Consider the following 11,025-nt stretch of genomic DNA (forward strand, 5'->3'; position numbering starts at 1 on the left):
AACAAGGAGTTTGGGAAGTTTGATTATCAAAGACATTGAGTAAATACAAACACTTGATTCAAAGGTAGAATGGGGGGGGGGTCCTAAGTTTTTTAGCCTAAAGGATCACCCCGTGCAACATAATTAATACTTCGTAACTCCCTCAAGATGGGGTGTTACTCATATTATCCAGCGGGCACAAACTATCATCTCCTGCTACCTGATTACTATCTTTAAGTTATTACCTAAAGCACACTAGTTGATTCTAAATTGTGCCTTATGCGTGCACTACCCGTCCCATGCCTATGTTCTAGGAGGCATTTGGACCTCTATTTGGATGGTTCTGGACTTTACTTAGGTTGCTCAAAATGATAAATCTAAGTGACATTCAAAAACATGTAGGACTGCACATAAAGATAATAAATGGCTCAAGTCGGCCTCCATATGTAAGCAACAAATGCATGTGAGCAAGTTCATGTTATAGACAGTAGACAAATTTAGGAATTAAGAACCTTAAGACTTATAGTCATGGTTTCTATATGACTATGCGTTAAAACATATAAGAGGTTTCAAAGGCTAGGCATTGCTTATCTCCAAATAATTATACGATTGTTGCATGCTGATTAGAGATTGCAGATTTTCACTTATTAATCCTGTAGATGTTGCATCTAAGTGATTTACGTAGTAAAGACAATGGCATCTATTGGGAGGAACCCAGAATTACTCACGCTTTTGATAGTGGTCTAAGTGAACAATAAACAATGTTGAGAGGGACATCATTAATAGTTATTAAGGCGAATCGTGATATCATATATGCGGGATCTCTAACGATTAGCACTCGTAACTGATTTTATTGTTATACTTAGCCCTATAGGCCTGGTTTCTAGTGATCAGTGCAATACAGTAACAAATGAAATGATCCAAATCCTATAGGCATGATTTCTAGTATATATGTTGAAGTGAATTGAAGGAGAATTCATTTGTTCCTATAGGCAAGTTTCAAATGCGGTTGAAAATAGTCATGCAAATTGAAAGAGTGCTCACTTCCTATAGGCATGTTGTCTATAAGTGCGTAGCAGTGGACATAGCATTTAAAACTCTTGTTTAATGGTAAACATGTAGTGTGTGTGGGTGTTTTTCCTAATGTCATGATCTCTATAGTGCTCATGTAATTGAACAACACATATAGCAAACACATTATTAAGTCCTATAGGCATGTTATCTACCCATCGCATGTAAATATTAAATTTTATCCCATTCACTTTTACTTACAACCCCAATTGTTTATACAAAAGTTATTACAGGCCCAATAATGAATAACAATATTACATAACAGTGAACATGCCCGCCGTAGGCCCAAATAAAATAACTAAATACCCAACCTTACTGGGCCTTCAACAAAGAGCCACGTTCAATACACGATCATGGGTTCATATAAGAGCCCATACCAATTTAATGAGCCACAGCGCCAAGTGTTGCACCACTTGGAACAACCAATATAGATATACAATACATGACGGGGAAATAGAGTACTAGGGACAGTTTTGGAGGTTGAAAGGATGACTAGGACCAAGCCCTAGTATGTCAGAGTTCACAAGAGTCTCAATTGGACCCGAGCAGCGCTCACATTAGGGAGGTCGACAACAAAACCTAGATATCCTTGGCTTTCAACTGGCTAAGAATGAGAATTCAGAATAGCATGAGTAGCAAATAAGGAAAGTGGATAGTAATAGAAGGACAGAAATTAAGTACTACACCAAGTTAAGCATACAGAGCAACTAATCAAGCAGGACAGCAGGTTCAGCAAGATAGCAAAGCACCACATATATAGTCTCATATTGAAAGAAATTGGGGCACTAACAAGTTTGCAAGATATACATAGATTATCATTCATGACATTAAACCAATTGAGACCTAAGAGGTTTGGATTAAGCTAAGCATGCATCTTAGGGCCATACTAATCAGTATTTAGACATTGTGATAAACACTGGAAGAGGCAAGACATTAAATGAACAAAAACAGACTGGAAAAACATATTAGCATGGGAGCAAGATCATAGTTGAGGCAAAAATGAATGTTTATCTTAACATACTAAGTGATGTTAGGGATCAGGATAGCAAGGAAAACATGTTTAGAGTAAACCTTAAAGCAGTGTTCTATATAGTTGTGGCTAGTACACAAAGAACAGTCAATCAAACACAAAACTCAGCACTAAATGATTCATAGAGGGAGATTTCCATAGAGTTGTAGTAGTATCCAAAGCAAGGTATCAAGAAACTCTATAACTAACAACATATAGTCACAACTGTCAGATTTAGATAAAAATAGGCACGCATTGAAACTCAAAACTGAAACATATTCAGATGCTAGAGGTACAGAACTGATTCCAGAAGAAAACAAAGAACCAACATAGAAGTGCAAACCAGCCTAACACAAACTAAGGACAAAGCAGTAAACTATCTCATGCATTCAACTATCATAGGATGACAAAAGAGTATTGAGCATTATCATAATAGTGCAATATTAGGGATTCACAAACTAAATCATACTCATATAATTCAAACACATATAAGTATGCAGAAGGAAAGAAAGAAAATTAACATTGCAGGGGTTAAAGCACTAACCAGTAGAAAAATTATACGAACAGAAGAATAGTAAAGAGCTTAATAGCAAGAACCCCATATCTCCGATGCTTCATAGTTCACAAGAGCCTCGAGAAGGGCTCCGAGCAGTGCTTGCACCGAAGGAGGCCGTTTAATGGCCTTGGCTTTCAGCCGGCCCAGAATTTCACAGGATATCCGAGTGTAACAAAGTGAATAAGTAAGTGAAAGAGGAGAACAATGAGAATAATAGCAGTGATTAGGAGATTCCGAGGTCTGTTCAAGGGGTTTTAGGGGAGGGGTTTATATAGTGTAGAAATCAACCAAGTAAATATGGAAAACAAATTATTCAAACACAAATAAGAAAAGATATACTAGAATCAATTAGAATCTGTTTTTAGGGTGTGAACAAAGGGGTTCAGTAAATCAACAGGGAATAACAACTATCAGGCAAATAATACTAAAAATAAAGGAATACAGAAGATTAAACAGAGAATAAGAAAAATATCATATAAAAATCATTTAGAGTCACATTTAGGGCAAAATAAAGTAGAAAATAGGGAAGCATGGCAGATTAAACAGAAATAAGGAAAAGAATAGTCAAACATGGAAAAGGAAAAGTATCAATCAATCGAAAATCAGTAAAGAAAAAAAAAAAGAAAGTCTCAAACCCTAGTTGGAACTGACGACTTGAATCGAACCAATAATGCAAGAATCGTTCAATATAACATGCATATAGACGAAAGATCGTCCAGGTCTTCAAAGAATCAAAGTAAAACGGTTCGTTCTTGAGAAGTAGTTCTTGCCAAAAATAGGGCAAGAACTAAGTAACACCATAAACATGCGTATAATGATAGAGTATCACAAAATAGGTAAGTAGATCATGGATTGATTCCATGTTTGAATCGGAATCGGAGAAGGTTAGGGTTACGGCAACTAGGGTTTAACAGAGAAGAAGAGAGATGAGAGAGTTTAGGGGCGGCGGGTTAGAGGAAATGGGTTAGGGTTTCGGGGGGTTGGCTAATTAAAAGGGTAGGGTGATTGTAGACCGTTAATCTTGAGAGATCAACGGTTAGGATCAAGGAATAAGCGCGGCGGGTCATCCAACGGGTTGAGACCGGGTTAGTTTAAAGAGGGTCGTTTGGTTTGGGCTGGGGCGTTATTGTTCTGAGGTGTGAGTATTTGGGCTATTGAATTGGTCCGGAATTGGCTCCAAATTTGGGCTATAAATTAAATACACAAAATTATTTAAATAAAAATAATTAATAAGTAATAAAATATTAACTATGCAATAAAATGATTGAAAATAATAACTTAATATTGCAAAAAATATATAAATGCTATTTTAGCATGAATAATGTATATAGGCTATTATTGCAAAATTATGTAAAGAGCTTAAAAATACAAATGTAATTATGTGAAATAAAGTAAACAAATGTTATAAAACATATATATGGGTATAAACAATAAATTTGGATGATTTAGTCATCACAAAATAATTTGAAGGGATAATTACTAAATATTTATATAATAAAAATGCAGAAAGGAATTGATTTAGAGCTTTAATAATTATGGAAAATTATAGAAAATACTTATATAGGTTTGTAAACTAAATGATGATGCAAATATGCCATGTTGAAAGTATATATGCATTTTTAGAAAATATGAGGGAAAATTTAGGTATCAACAGCTACCCCTCCTAAGTCTAGAACCACCCAACGGAGCTAACGGAACCGACGAAACTCTATTCCGGAGTTGTCTTCATATAGTTCCAACTACAATCAAAATCCTAAGACTTAAGCTTCCGTTTAGGGACTAAGTGTCCCAATTCACTCCGAAACCACAACAACAACCTCCCGGCAAGTCATAAGCAGAAAAAGATACGGGGAAAGCAGTAAATAGGGGATCAGGACTATTACTCTCTAAACGACCGTCCAGGTCGTTACAACATTAACACAAAACAACAATTCATATTATAAATTTCCCATAGGCCACAACCAATTCCAAAGATGCAACAAAATCAATTAATTTCACAGCAAATATCCCAAGGCTCCACACAACGTATATAAACCTCGAAAACAACAAGGAAGGAAAATTAACTCAGTATAACACAACACCTTCTTTAGTCCAATGTTTTGAAAAATATATTAGTACCTCAATTTAAACTTATTTAATAAATTATTTGCACTCGGAAAAATCCATAATATAATTATTTCCAGGAAATATTAAATCAACAAACACACGAAATTCTCATAAAATTCCAAGTCACAATCACATCAAATTATCATATAAATACAAACTCAACAAACAAAGAATGAGGCATGACACATCAAGGATTTACTAAATTTGCACAATTTTGCAATTTAATACATAATGGTGTCTACAAATTTTTAACCGATATAGTTTGCACATATAAACCAAGTATGTACTCGTCACCTCGCGTACATGATTTTACAATCATACAATTTCCACATAAGACTCAATGCCTAGGAGAAATTCCCCCACACAAGGTTAGGCAAGATACTTACCTTTTTAAAATTAGGCTGATATTTTAAAATTGCCTTCTTGCTTGAATTGACCTCCGGACAGCTCAAATCTATCCAAATTAATTCAATTCAGTTAATACTAATTATAGGAATTAATTCCATATGAAAATACTAATTTTCTAATAAAATCCGAAATTTAACTCAAAAATCGACTATGGGGCCAACACCTCGGAATCCGACAAAACTCACAAAATTCGACAATCTATTCAATTATGAGTCCACCCATACCAATTTTATCAAATTCCTATAACAACTCGACCTCCAAATCTAAAATTTTTCTTCTTGAAAAGTTTTGCAAAAATCTTGATTTCTTCCATTTAAATCCGAAATAAATGATGAATATAATCATGGATTTATGAAATATAATCACTTTTGGATATAGGACACTTACCCAAGTCGAAGTCGTGAAAAAATCGCTCAAAAACCGCGCTCCAAAAATCCAAAAACGAAATGAAGGAAATGACCATTTTTTTGTCCTTAAGTTTCTGCCCATCCATCACTAAAAGACCATTTTCCGTCACTAAATATCCATTTTTCGTCACTATATGTCCACACCAGAACTTGCTTGCACCAGCAATTATGTTTTTCACGAAAAAGGCTCTAACTCCATCATACGAACTCTGAATTCGACGATTCTTGTTCCTATAAGTCACAAATAATAATTCTAACCTAGTCGTTCAATCAAAACTCAATTTAGAGCTCATTTTCTCAATGCGATACCAATTTCACTCGTTAAACAATTAACTCATGTTTCACGCTAAAATTCCAATCGCGACTTGATGAAATTAGACCAAACTTTTAGATCACTCCTATAATTTATTATTAAAATCCCAAAAGTCTCGAAATCGAATTTCAATCTCTAGAACTAAAAATGGACCCTTGGATCATTACATGCTTTTGTTGAAAACATCAAACTCTTCCAAAACTCTTACCCGATAGCCTGTAGTGTATCAACCATAACTTCTTGTACTCGACTCCAACTGCCAAACGGTTTAAATTTCTACAAACTAGATACAAAGGGCTACAACTTTCATGTTTTTCTTATCGCCCAACTCCTTTGCCCAACTCCTTATATATTGCGAGATATAAGCTCCCAAAGTCAGCCCTGTGCAGCAGATATTTCTGGCGATGCACACTGTTGTAGCCAAAATCTGCAGTACCAGCTTCAGTCAATCGATCATAACATTTTCTACAAATGTCCGAATGATGAATGGTTTATCATTTTGGAAACTAGAACCAAAGAGCTACAACTTTTATGTTTTGATACTTTCCAGATTTCTTATAGATTTCGAGATATAAGCTTCCAAAATCAGCTCTGTGCATCAGAAATTTCGCACATTGCTGTCATAAAAACCCAGCAGTTAAAAATGATCTGGAACCACTCCGAAACTCACCTGAGGCCCTCGGGATCTCAACCCAATACACCAACAAGTCCTAAAACATAATACGAACTTAGTTGAAACCTCAAATCACATAAAACAATGCTAAAACCACGAATCATACCCCAATTCAAGCTTAAGAAACTTAAGAATTTTCAACTTCTACATTCGATGTTGAAACCTATCAAATCAATTCCAATTAACCTTAAATTTTGCACACAAGTCATAAATGACATAACGGATCTATAAAATTTTCAGAACTAGATTCCGAATCTGATATCAAAAAGTCAACTCCCCGGTCAAACTTCCCAAAAATTCAACTTCACCATTTCAAGCAAAATTTCACTACGGACTTCCAAAAATATTTCAGGGCACGCTCCTAAGTACAAAATTACCATATGGAGCTATTGGAATCATCAAAACTCCATTTCGGGGTCGTTTACACATAATTCACCATCCGGTCAATTATTTCAACTTAAGCTTCCAAAACAAGAATTGTTCTTTCAATTAAATCCTGAATCATCCGAAAATCAAACTTGATAACCCTCGCAAGTCATAATACACATTTCAAAGCTACTCGAGACCTTAAGCCACCGAACAAAACGTAAATTCTTAAAACGATAAGTCGGGTCGTTATAATTAATATTGATTTATCTATATTTATATATTGATTTTCTTTTTCTTTTAAATATATATTACACCTTGATTAAAATATTACTTAATGTTTTTAATAATATTTAATACTTTTCTATCAATAAAAATTATTGCTTATTAAATCTTTTGTATTGAACTAGTCGAAACTCCTAATGTTTTGGACATCAATATCAAGAAGTTGAAAGGTACGTGGTTTTGAAACAAAATTGATTTCATATCCAAAAGTAAAAATAAAAATAAAAACTTATTTATTAAATCATATCTTATCCGAACTATGTTAGAAGTCTTGATATTTAAAATTTTAAAAAGCTAACAATTTTGAATAATATAACATGGCTATTGTCACTACCCAATTTCACCTATAGGTCGTGATGGAGCCCAACACTACAGCTAGGCAAGCTAACCAGTAATTTAAACCCATATTCTATTCTTTAAAATTAACCGAGTAATTAAACTCTTCTTACTTGCAAGAATTAAGACAATATGAAAAGATATGGTAAATTAAAATAACCAAGAAAATAATTAAATCCAAAGATTCTACTAGTGTGTGTCAAGACCTGGTATCACAAGTGTATGAGCATCTAGTAGATTATACAAAAAAAATTTAAATACTGTCTGAAATGAAATAGATAGAATAAAAGTCCAAGAAGAGGCACTAGTTGCCGCAGAACGACTCAGAAAGGCAGCTCACCACTAAGCCTTTGGATAACGTAGATGCGCTCCGGTAGGTCCTACTATAGCACCTACCTCAAGTCCTGCACAAAAAGTGCAGCAAGTATAGTATGAGTACGTAAACAACATGTACCCAGTAAGTATCAAGCCTAATCTCAAAGAGATAGTGACGAGAGGTCGACTTTGACACTCACTAAGGGTCAAAGATAATTAATAAAGTAAAAATAGAATTATTTAAATCAATATGATTTATAGGATTAATACTAATTTTCTCTAACCAGCAGAAATAATTAAATTCCCTCAAGCGCAACAATTTCCAATTTATTAATTAATTTCACAAGCTGTAATAATTAGCAAATTATCGTGTAATTATTATTATTAGGGAAGATATCTACCGAGGTCGTACGACCTGATCCAAAGTGTCGTGTACACTGCCGAGGGACGTGCGGCGTAATTCATAGATGCATCTATACTGCTGAGGCGTTCGGCCCGCTCCACAAGAAAGGAAGGCATTTTCTTATGTACCTCCGGAATGAGAGTATACTTATTAAAAGATTAATATAAGAGGATGCACAATTCCTTTTAATAATTAATTAATTTATACAAAAATTCAAGTATATGAGATTTCAATCTTTTACTATTTTCTCTAACAACTCACAATATGGTTCCAATACATAATTAAATAAAGGATACAATTATCACACGAAATTCATGATTTGAGTCCTAAACTACCCTAACGTTAGCATAAATAGTAGCTACGCACGGACTCTTGTCACCTCGTGCGTACGTAGCCCCCGCAATTATCAACAATTATTTATTTAAATCACCTATGGGGTAAATTTCCCCCTTACAAGGTTAGACAAGAGACTTACCTCGACTTGCTCCAATTTAATCTACTAGTAGGCCCTTTCCTCGATTATCCAACTCTGAATGGCTCAAATCTAGCCAAAACTAATTCGATACAGTCACCAAAAATTATAGGAATCAATTTCATAAGAAAATACTATATTTTTCAATAAAAATCCGAGATTATCTCAAACTTTGTCCCTGGGGCCCACATCTCGGAATCCAGTGAAAGTTACAAAATATGAACGCCCATTCAACCACGAGTTTACCCACATCAAAGTTACTAAATTCCGATAACAATTCGGCCCTCAAATCCTCAAATCTATCCAAGAGGGTTTTCAAACTTTTCCAACTTAATTCACCAATTAAATGATAAAAATAGTGATGGATTCGGGTAATTTAACCAATATTGAGTTAAGATCATTTACCCCGTTGTTTTCTCTGAAAATCTTCCAAACATCGCTTCAATCCGAGCTCGAAATCGGTAAAATGGAAAATGGGACGAAGTCCCATTTTCAGAACTTAAACGCACTGCCCAGTGATTGTTTTTACGCGATCGCGAACTTTCTCACGCGATCGCAAAGCACAATTTTAATACTGCCCAAATTAACTCTACGTGATCGCGGAAAGTCCCATGCGATCGCGAAGCACTGACTCTGCAAATCTACGCGATGGCGAACAATTACATGCGATCGCGATGAACAAGATTCCAGCTCTACGCGATCGCATCCCTCCTCACGCGATCTCATAGAGCAAACGTGTGGCCCATTTCTGCTCCACTTACTCTACGCGATCGCAAACCGTTTCATGCGATCGTGTAGAACAAAGTCACCTCTGCCCCAAATTATCTTACGCGGTCGCGTCCCCATATTTGCGATCATGAAGAAGATCTGAATCACCAGCAAACAGTAGCAATTCATTCCAATTTGGTCCGAAACCACTCCGAAACACACCCGAGGCCCCCGGGACCCCGTCCAATCACACAAACCAGTCCCATAACATAACACAAACTTGCTCGAGGCCTCAAATCAGATCCAACAATGCTAAAACCACGAATCATACCCCAATTCAAACCTAATGAACTTCGAAATTTCAAGTTTCCACGAACTTCGCCAAAACTTATCAAATCACGTCCGATTGACCTCAAATTTTTCACACAAGTCATAAATGACATAACGGGCCTATTAAAATTTTTAGAATTGGATTTTGACCCCGATATCAAAAATTCAAACCTCCGGTCAAACTTCCCAAACTTAAATTCCTATTTTAGCCATTTCAAGCCTAATTTAACTACGGACTTCCAAATAAAATTCCGAACACGCTCCTAAGTCCAAAATCATCATACGGAGCTGTTGCAACCATCAAAATTCTATTCCGGGGTCGTTTTCTAAAAATATTGTTCAAAGTCAAACATAGCATTTTAAGACCAACATAAGGAACCAAGTGTTCCGATTTCAATCCGAACACTTCCAAATCCCGAACCAACCATCCCCGTAAGTCATAAATTAATAAAAGCACATACAGGGAGTTTTATTTAAGGGAACGGGGTTCTAAAAATCAAAATAACCGATTGGGTCATTACATTCTCCACCTCTCAAACAAATGTTCGTCCTCGAACAGGTTTATAATTGTACCTGGAGTGCTGAATAAGTGTGGATATTTGCTCTGCATGTCTTCCTCGGCCTCCCAAGTCGCTTCCTCGACTAGTTGGCCCCTCCACTGTACTTTTACTGCAGAAATATTCTTGGACCTCAGCTGGCGAATCTGTTTATCAACAATGGCAACTGGTTCTTCTTCGTAACACAAACTATTATCTAGCAGAATTGTACTGAAGTCTAACACATGTGATAGGTTGGCATGATACTTCCGGAGCATAGATACATAGAAAACCGGATGAACTCCCGATAGAATGGGAGGCAAAGCAAGCTCATAAGCAACCTCCCAAACTCGTCTCAATACCCCAAATGGGCCTATATACCTCGGGCTCAACTAGCCCTTTTTCCCAAATCTTATGATTCCTTTCATCGGCGAAACCTTCAAGAGGACTTTTTTACCCACCATAAATGATAAATCACGCGCTTTCTGATCCGCATAACTGTTATGTCTGGACTGTGCTGTAAAAAGTCTCTCCTGAATTAACTTTACCTTTTCCAAGGCATATTTCACCCAATCAGTACCATATAACTTAGCCTCACCGGGCTCAAACCATCTGATGGGCGAACGACATCTTCGACCATATAAAGCCTCAAATGGAGCCATCTTGATGCTGGATTGGTAACTGTTATTATAAACAAACTCGGCCTAAGGTAAGAAACGATCCCATTGACCTCCAAAGTGAATCACACATGC

This window comes from Nicotiana tomentosiformis, chromosome 3 (genome assembly GCF_000390325.3).
Source record: "Nicotiana tomentosiformis chromosome 3, ASM39032v3, whole genome shotgun sequence".
Classification (NCBI taxonomy): Eukaryota; Viridiplantae; Streptophyta; class Magnoliopsida; order Solanales; family Solanaceae; genus Nicotiana; species Nicotiana tomentosiformis.